Raw genomic sequence first — 8,916 nt, forward strand, 5'->3', positions numbered from 1 at the left:
TATTAATACGTGCATCAATACAATCAATCCTTCTTGGTTTATTTTATTTTATCATTGCTCACAATCATGACCACTAAAAAAATAAACCGACTTCACTAAAAAAGTTAAAAATAACTTTAATTTCGGAAGTCGGTGTTTCTCGGTATTATTTGTTTGTTACACCGACTTCCGAAATTAAAGTTATTTTTAACTTTTTTAGTGAAGTCGGTTTATTTTTTTGTAAAAAGTATTTTATTTCACACTTTTTAGTTGCGATACTAAAAGTCGGTTAAAATTCTCTATCTCAATAACTACTTTATTTATTTATATTGTCACAGTCACTTAATTAACTTTATTATGATGAAGAGTATGAAGTTCCATTGGCCATTTCTGGTCTTCTTCATCAGTTCCACCTCTTCAAAGGTTACTTTTTGACTATAAATGCTTCCATTCTAGATGAATATACCAAAATCACTATATAGTTCCCTATAATATTTGAGGAGTTCCCTCGATTTCTCTAAGATCCCATCATCAGATCCTAACTTGGTGACAATGGGACCACCTCAGAACTATCTACTTTCGAACAAAAAAAGAATTTTAAAAATCCGTCGACAATTGACGGAGTATTCGATGAACAAACATACAAAAAAAAAAAAAAAAAAAAACATACAAACAGCCGAACATAGTACCTCCTCCTTTTTGTGAAGTCGGTAAAAAGTAGGATTTGATTGATTTAACTATATTATTATAGAGACCGAAGTAAAAACATATTTCTTGGAATTCAATAAACTGAAAAAGATAACTCAATTGCACTTAAATAATATTTTTTTAAATAAAATAAACAGATAACTAGGTATTATCTTTAACGTTACTAATGCTCAACCTCATTCGCAGTACCTATAATGACCCATACAAAATCAATTCTCGTATATCGGAGCACGCTTAAAACACACCTATAAAATGTAAGTGTAAGTATAATGATGACAAATTTTTCTTTTTACCTTGCGTACAGGCAGACAGGGGCCGACAAGGAGGATTTAGTGTGTCGATATGGTGTGGGTGTCACCTAATGAATAAATTTATTTATGTGGACCCGGCCACTTTTATCTGGCCGAAGGTGAATATCGAACTGTTGTTACACGCCAGTTACGATTACCCAGTTACTTAAGCTGTTCTTTTTTTATAGGGCGGTAAATGAGACGGATCGCTTGATGGGAAGCAATCGGCGCCGCCCATGGACATTCGCATTACCAGCGAAGTTATGAATGCCTAACCTTTTCGGGGTAAGGGATTTGGAGATTGGGGATAGAAGGGAAATTGGGCGTCCGGTAACCTCACTGTCACACAACGTAAGCGTTGTTTCACGCCGGTAGTTTGTGAGGCCATGATATCACTCTGATGGAGCCAGCCCATCCATGCTGAAGCATAGCTCTCTTACACTTTTTATCCTATAAGTTTTCGTTGTGTGATTATTTCCTAATTGGACTAGCACCAATAAATATGAGTGTAATCAAAATACGTGGACAGTAACGTGTTGTTCGGTGATTTTTTATCGGCGTAACTGTGTAGACACTTCGGTTGGAACGTGTATAATTATGTGAAGGTTTCGAGTAAGTAATTAGATGGAGCTGAACTTTACTTTTTATTTTTTTAGGTGTAAGTACGTAGATAACACACGTTATCAACAATTAGTCGAGGAACTCTGTCTTCAGGGTTTGATACCTAGCTTTTTTTGACGTGATTTTACTATAGGTAGCTACTCGGTTGATGGCTCAGCAGACGTTTGGCCACTAACACGCCTGGTGGTAAGCAATAATGTGGCCTTCGATGGAGCACGTCTGCCCATAAGCAACATATTTATCGGGTCTTGAAGACATCAGGAATAAAAACGGTCTCCGGCAAAGAATTCTAAGTAATTTAGGTAGATTATATTTTATGTGTTCAAATAGAGCAATTTTAGTATGTTCATAGCAAGTTAATCTTTAGTTAGCTGCTTTCTAAGTCTGAAGAGTCCAGTTAAAATAATGAAACCCAACAAACATAAGTCCAATAAGTATTACAAAGAGGTGTCAACGTCATTCTATGTAACATAGGTATCTACAGCTCCAGCCATGCCTTCCTACATGTAAAAAACTCTTAACAAAACCCTCCCTGATTCATCCTCCCTTTCTTTACGCATTCGCATTAGCACCCGTCCTTACAATAGGACAGTCCACAATGGACTAACGAATCATCACCCATAGCACATACAGAATCAGGATTCTACACATCGCGTGCGCAGCTTACGACCAACATAAACTGACACTTACCTGCATCACTCATCTCTTAAAAAGCTACTGAAATCTATAACCCTTTGGAGGTCTATGTAAAATGGTTGGGTTACTTAACAGGGCTTGTCATTCGTCGTGGTTTGCGATGACAAAGCCGCGGCGTATTACAAGCAGACGTATTAACATTATAATGTGTTCAAAATATTTGTGCTATCTATTTTGGACCACCCAGGTGGGTGACACATGATCTGCTTGTGTCTTAAGAGTAGTAAGGTAAGGTAGGGCGGTACCTGATAGAACAATGGATCTCCATTTCGCTTTTTCTGCTCGATTACTTTGATTCGTCAACATTTTTGTTGTGGTGGAGTTGTCTTTTTGATTTTCTCTAAAATGCCGTTACAGTACAGTTTAAAATACTTACAAACTTTTGTTAATTCGATAACTAAAATTCAGATAATTGAACACGTTTAACTACCTATATTAAACGTTTTCGTAGTAAAGTATCAGTTACTCTTAAAATAAAAATCTTGATAATTTTAGGACCTGTTTTAAAAAAGAACTAAAGCAATTAGCCCTATGAGTTAAACACCTTCTAATTTATCAGGAATTTAGAAAGATAATACATATACTCATACAATCAAAGTAAATTCCTCAATAATTATCTAGAACAAACAGCCTCTACAGAAAAAAAAATTGAACTTATAAAAAAAATATAAAATCTTTATTCCAAAATAAATAAAAAAATAAGTTTCAAAATAAGAATGCATAAACCACATGCGCAAAATAGAGCATCATAATTTACAAATTAAACAAAAAAAAATTAATTATTATTAATCTGTGCAAATAATTCTTGAGTTCGTTTTCGCTGTCATTGATGCTTGTCGTAGCGTCGCCGATGCCGTAACGTGGCGTCGCCCGGCCCAATGGGCGCGCTTGCACGCGGGGCGGAGCGCCAAGCCCCACCCCACTCGCCAACTCAACAATACACTATTCATTGCTAAAACAAAAGCTGCTAATGAAAACAAAAACTTTACCTACTGTTTACGTAGGTCTTGTGTTTGAAGTTGAGGTATTTTTCAAGGTATTATTTCGTATAACTATAGATTAAAAATATGTTTATACTTCGAAACTTTTTTCGTCCGTATAATATTTGATTTACAAAATAATAAAAAAATATCTCAATTTAATTCTATTTTCAAAATGAAATGTGGCGCTTCTCTCCACCAAAATGTTAATTATAATAAAAATATCCAGCTAGGCTTTTGTGAGCTAGGTTTAGATGTAGCTACACTTATAGGTAATAAAACTACGCTAATATACATAAGTAGTTTTATTAACCTTCATTTCCATTGTATTCCAAGAAAATTTCCTACTAAGTATAGTGTCAAAAAATAAAATAGATCCTATTACTTAGGTAGTAACTTAATTTGCAACCTACTTTACTATAACATTTATCAAAATGCATTTGCTTCAATCTCTTCTTTTTATGTTAAACGACTGCCACTGAAAATATAAAAGAAAAAATCGTCGTAGCTGAATAATGTAGAGCATTGTAGAGTGTAATAACAATTGTGTCCCAAATGGAACTGAAACGAAAAAGTTCAATATTTGTTGTATGAGCTTAATTTAGGGGGAGAGGGAAGTTCATATACAGGCTGATTAAAAGGCCTTTGCATGCAGCCGTGCCCCAACTCGGGAACATAGGACGTGATAGGACATCAAGTCCAAAAGAGCCGTGTCACTACAGGTTTCTTTGAGCAAAGATCGTTTGTCAACACCCCCTATAAGCCCTCCAACTCTTTCCACGGATCTCATAAGAGGTAAAGGATCTAAGCGATATTTGGCAGAGACCGAAGGGATTAACTCTTGGTATGCCGGTAGCGCAGATCTACACGAGACACAATGAGTTTTCTATTGTTTTCGTAAATAAACCTAAACCTTTTAAACTGAGATCCATCATCCAACCCGCCTCGCGCCTGCTGAGCGTGCAGTATTCTATAGTCTAGTATCAATTTAAGTAGGTACCTTAGGTACTCAGTCTAAAGATCCTTTTTCATCAAAACACTTATAGACCAATAAATTATTCCTAATTTGTAATTGTGTTCTATAAAATACAAGTGGTAGCCAGCTTTTCAATGTCTCTAAACTCATACTGCACTTAGCCTTTTTTGCTGTATTTTTGTGGATCCTGTGTAAACATTGGTAATTTCACGCTATATGTTTATTCTTTGTTTAGGTACACTACAAGTTACAAAGAAAAATCGCCTCGATGTATATGAGTAAAAACGAGTGAGAACTAAACGATTGAAGAAACGCGGTTTGATACAGAGCTCACAGAAAAATTAAATGTTACTGAAAAACTGTTACGGCAAGCGTCTATCTTATAGCAACAAGCCCAGAAATATCTTCTGATATCTGAACTCTGGTGGCCGAAGTTGAAATAGTCCTAAATTATGTTCTCAACGAAATTAAAATACCTACAAACTAATTTGTCTCAATAACTTATTTCAGCAAGAATAACCAGTGGAATTTTTATGTAATAGAAATAATGAATTAGTATCAAGCCTTACTTTGCTAAATGTTTGGTAAAACACTTACACAATGCAGTAGGTACTAGGTCGGTAGCCAATCATTTATTAGAAAAAAATACTTCGCAAAGACCTTCAAGAAGGTCTTTTAAAGAAATGTAAAGAACGCAATTAAAACATTTTATTGTATGTGAAACGTGAAGGAAAGTTTAGCAACACGCTATATAGTTGCCGCCCGCCCCTAACATATGGCGGCTGTCGGAAGGGGCGCGAGGCGCACTTGCCTAGACTGCCTACCCCGTGTATTAACTCGCCTAATTGCTTCCCATTTACATACATTATCAAAAAAACGTCCACAACTGACGCCCAGCCTGCTATGTAAATAATAAACCTATGTACTAAACCCATTATGTCGAGAACCGCGCCGACCAAACCGATATACAAATTACCAATTTTAATAACGGAAATCAATTGCCGTATGCCTCCGTCTAATTACAGGTTGTTCGCTGTCCATGGGAATGTTCCAATGAAATACTAAAACGTAACGACCGTCCTACATTGTCGAAATATCAATTGTAAATAGTTTAAACGTTACTTTATCGGATATTATCTATTATTGAGAGAAGACGTTGGATAGTCGCTTATTATCCTTTCAATTCAATTATGAGCCGCTAATTACGAAACGTTAGGTAATTAAATGATGGTGAGAACCGAAAACTGACAATAGATACTTAGTAGCAAGTAGCAAGTTAAAATTGGGTTCCAAAATTTATAATAGAGGTAGCTTCGAACATTTTGTGAAATCCCCGGTCGATTGCTGGGGAGAAACTCATTGTTCTGTGTGAGTAAGAATGTGCACAGTTTACTTGTTCATATGCTTACAAATATGCAAATATATGTTTGCAATCCTTTTTTTATTTACACGCTTATCTTGTTTTAAACTGTCTTGATATTGTTTTCTGTGAAGGCTCGTACTCTACGTACTCGTAAGTTTTGTGCAACTATAGCGGAGCAGATTTCATACTCGATTATTGACTTAAAAATATTATGCCTCTCTGCAAAATAAGTTAGAGCAACATCTATTAATGCAATAAAAACACAACTTGTTAGCAAGCGCCATGATCACGGATTAACTGGAGTTTATGCCATAAACTATCAAAAGAAATGTCTCGAAGTGTTAAAGACTCCAAAAAATGGAAAATAATGTTTTAGCCCTCTCGAATACTTGCCGAAGTAATAAATAGATCAAACCTAAGTAATTAGATTCAGTCGTAGGTACCATTTGAATAGAGGCACTGTTGCCCACAATGGCGGCGGTTTATCTGCACCTCGATCAAACAAAAGCTACTACAACTGTTGTTAATCGTCATTTCACATACGCTCTCCACTGACATGAGACGCTCTGGTCTAGACTGAAACAGTACTATAGTTAGGTACTAGACTACCTAATGTTCAGAGTGCAGTACAGTTACGAAGAAACTGCAGTTTTTGCACACCTACATGTTTTTTGTTACTGCACCGGACTGGTACAGTTGTGCAGAATATTGCTTGAATTTATTTTGTTGAACAATTTTTGCATTTAAATGTTCTGTTATCTTCTTTTCCATGGAAAAATATACAACTGGAATTAAATTGTTTGAGAATAGGTTCGCAAGTAAAGTGGAGAAACGGTTACTGAGAAGTATCCAACTTCAAGGAACACACAAAATAACAAAAATCCAGATCTGACTTCATCTCAATCCGTTATCGTAATTCATCAGTATTAAATACCCTGAACAAGCGTAACACACAATCGTACCTTTCTCACTAACCTTACAATTATAAAAATAATTAAAACCTAAAACAATACATACACATTAGCAAACTACCATAAATGTAACTAGGCACACCAATTTTACTTAAACAAAACTCCGATGACAAATTACACCAATTTAGCATAACACATTCAGGAATTTGAGCAATGCACTGGTCAGGTGTCGCAGGTCCGGCCAAACCCAACCCAGATCCACTTAAACTGCAACAAGAACATTGTGTGTGTCTGTACAAGTGTACGCCATTTGGGAAATAAAGGAGGCGATTTTGCTCGCTTCGCGGTCCGGGCGGGCACAATGGCCTGGCGATATGCATAGATACTGCTAAACGATGCAGGTCATGCAAATACGCAGCTACTCCGCTCACACACACATCACACCACGCTTTCCAATTGCCGGCCATTGTACTGCCTCGGGAAATTGCCTCTCGTCTCATCATTTACATTGTGAACTGTTAGCGCAGTCCGTCTGTTCGATTTTAGATCAGATTTGCTGATAAGCTGAGAGCCCAGTTTTTGTTAGTGTTCTCGATGCGATTCGGATTCGGTGTGGTGACGCGATTGAGTAAGTAGTCAACTCGGACCAAGCCTACGGCCCATTTGGGACGAGTTGGGGAAATTAAAAATAAATTAAGTTTTTAGTGGTCAACTCGTCCCACTATTTTTTTTGTATGGATTTTTAAACTTTATTGTTTGGTACAGTTAGCAACACCAGATTAAAAATATGTTATTATAGTTTTTTTCTTTACTTTCGTTTTGCTCATAGATTATTTCATATTAAAAAATCCTGACGAAGTAAGAACCTCTTTTTTAGTGTCGGTTAAATAATTTATTACCTAATTTTTTTAGCAATCGCACAAATTCATGTGTTAACCAAAATTACTCAGAATAGTAAACATGTGTGGTTTAAACTATGGCCACTTATGAAGTAAATGATAACACAGATAGAATGAAGTTCCTAGAAAATCTTTTGTATTCAACAAAGTAATAGAACTTTATTATCCACAGTAACCCTTTTCTACACTGTACCTTATCTCATTGTGGTTGACGTGGGACGAGTTGACCACTAAAAATATTATTTTATTTTATTTTCCCCAACTCGTCCCAAATGGGCCGTAGGCATATGGTCCGAGTTGACTACTTACTCCGCGATTTTGTGAAAGATCTTTTTTAAGGCGTTAGTCTTTTTGCTTTTGAATGTTTCCTCTTAATTTGCTTTTCTATATACTTTGTCCTTTTTTATTCGTTCATTTATTCACGAACTGAGTATAAAATTTTAAATTTCTTGCATCACTTCACCACGGTAACTTTGTAATTTGCGTATGTATCCCTAGGCATTATTAATTTGTACCTATCACGGTACTTTAAGTGCGTGCACAAAGCTCTAGCAAAAAGTCTGCTGATAAAAATGATTTGTTGCTCCAGACATAGGCTGCGAACAGTAAAGTGCAGGGCGTAGATAATAATGAACCTAAGTACTTTTGTATAATGAATTGTCTGAATTTTAATGACGTACGAGCTACTGATAACTAACAAATTAAAGTTATAGAATAGAATTCAATTACACCGTTACAAAGACATCAATAAATATACTCGCACTGCAGGGTCATACAAAAACAATTAAGCAATCATTAAAATTAAATATCCCCAAAATAAAAGTAATTGCTGAGGAATTAGACGAAGCACTTTGATGCATATCGACCGTACCCACCTACGCTACATGTTCCATAAGTTTTCTGTATAATTACCAACATTCATTTGAGTTTCGTAACTAATAGAAGTAGGTAGGTACATATGTGAAAGCAAATCTCTTCCGGCGGCTTCCGTGTATTTACGAACGATCTTAGCTACAGTTTATTTTTTAATTAGTGGCCGCTTTTTCATAGGCCGGCGTCGATCAAGATAGGGGTTCGCGTTCGTGTGAATGGCCTACGGTTGCCGCGGCTGCCTCCGCTGCCTCTGTTGCCTCACGCATCGGGGACTGGCTAACCGATTATATGCAAATGAGATGTCATAACACGTGAATAATTACAGCCAGCCACGAGTCGCCCTTTCGGACGAGCCGCACAAATTGGATTTACGTGAAATGCAAGTTTTACCCGCGACACGACTTGATGTATGTATTTTTGGGGTGATATGCCACGAATGAATGTATAAGTAATATTTTGATGATATCTCACTTAAGTTGATGTCGATATTTTCTTTCTAGATAAAGAAATACGGAGTTATTCTTGGAATAAAAATAGTTCAAAGCCATGATAATTTCTAGTCGAATACTTTGTGGATAAATCAGGGGCTCGTATCTATTCAGTAAGATAAGAATATATAT

This window comes from Spodoptera frugiperda, chromosome 27, assembly GCF_023101765.2.
Source record: "Spodoptera frugiperda isolate SF20-4 chromosome 27, AGI-APGP_CSIRO_Sfru_2.0, whole genome shotgun sequence".
Taxonomy (NCBI): Eukaryota; Metazoa; Arthropoda; class Insecta; order Lepidoptera; family Noctuidae; genus Spodoptera; species Spodoptera frugiperda.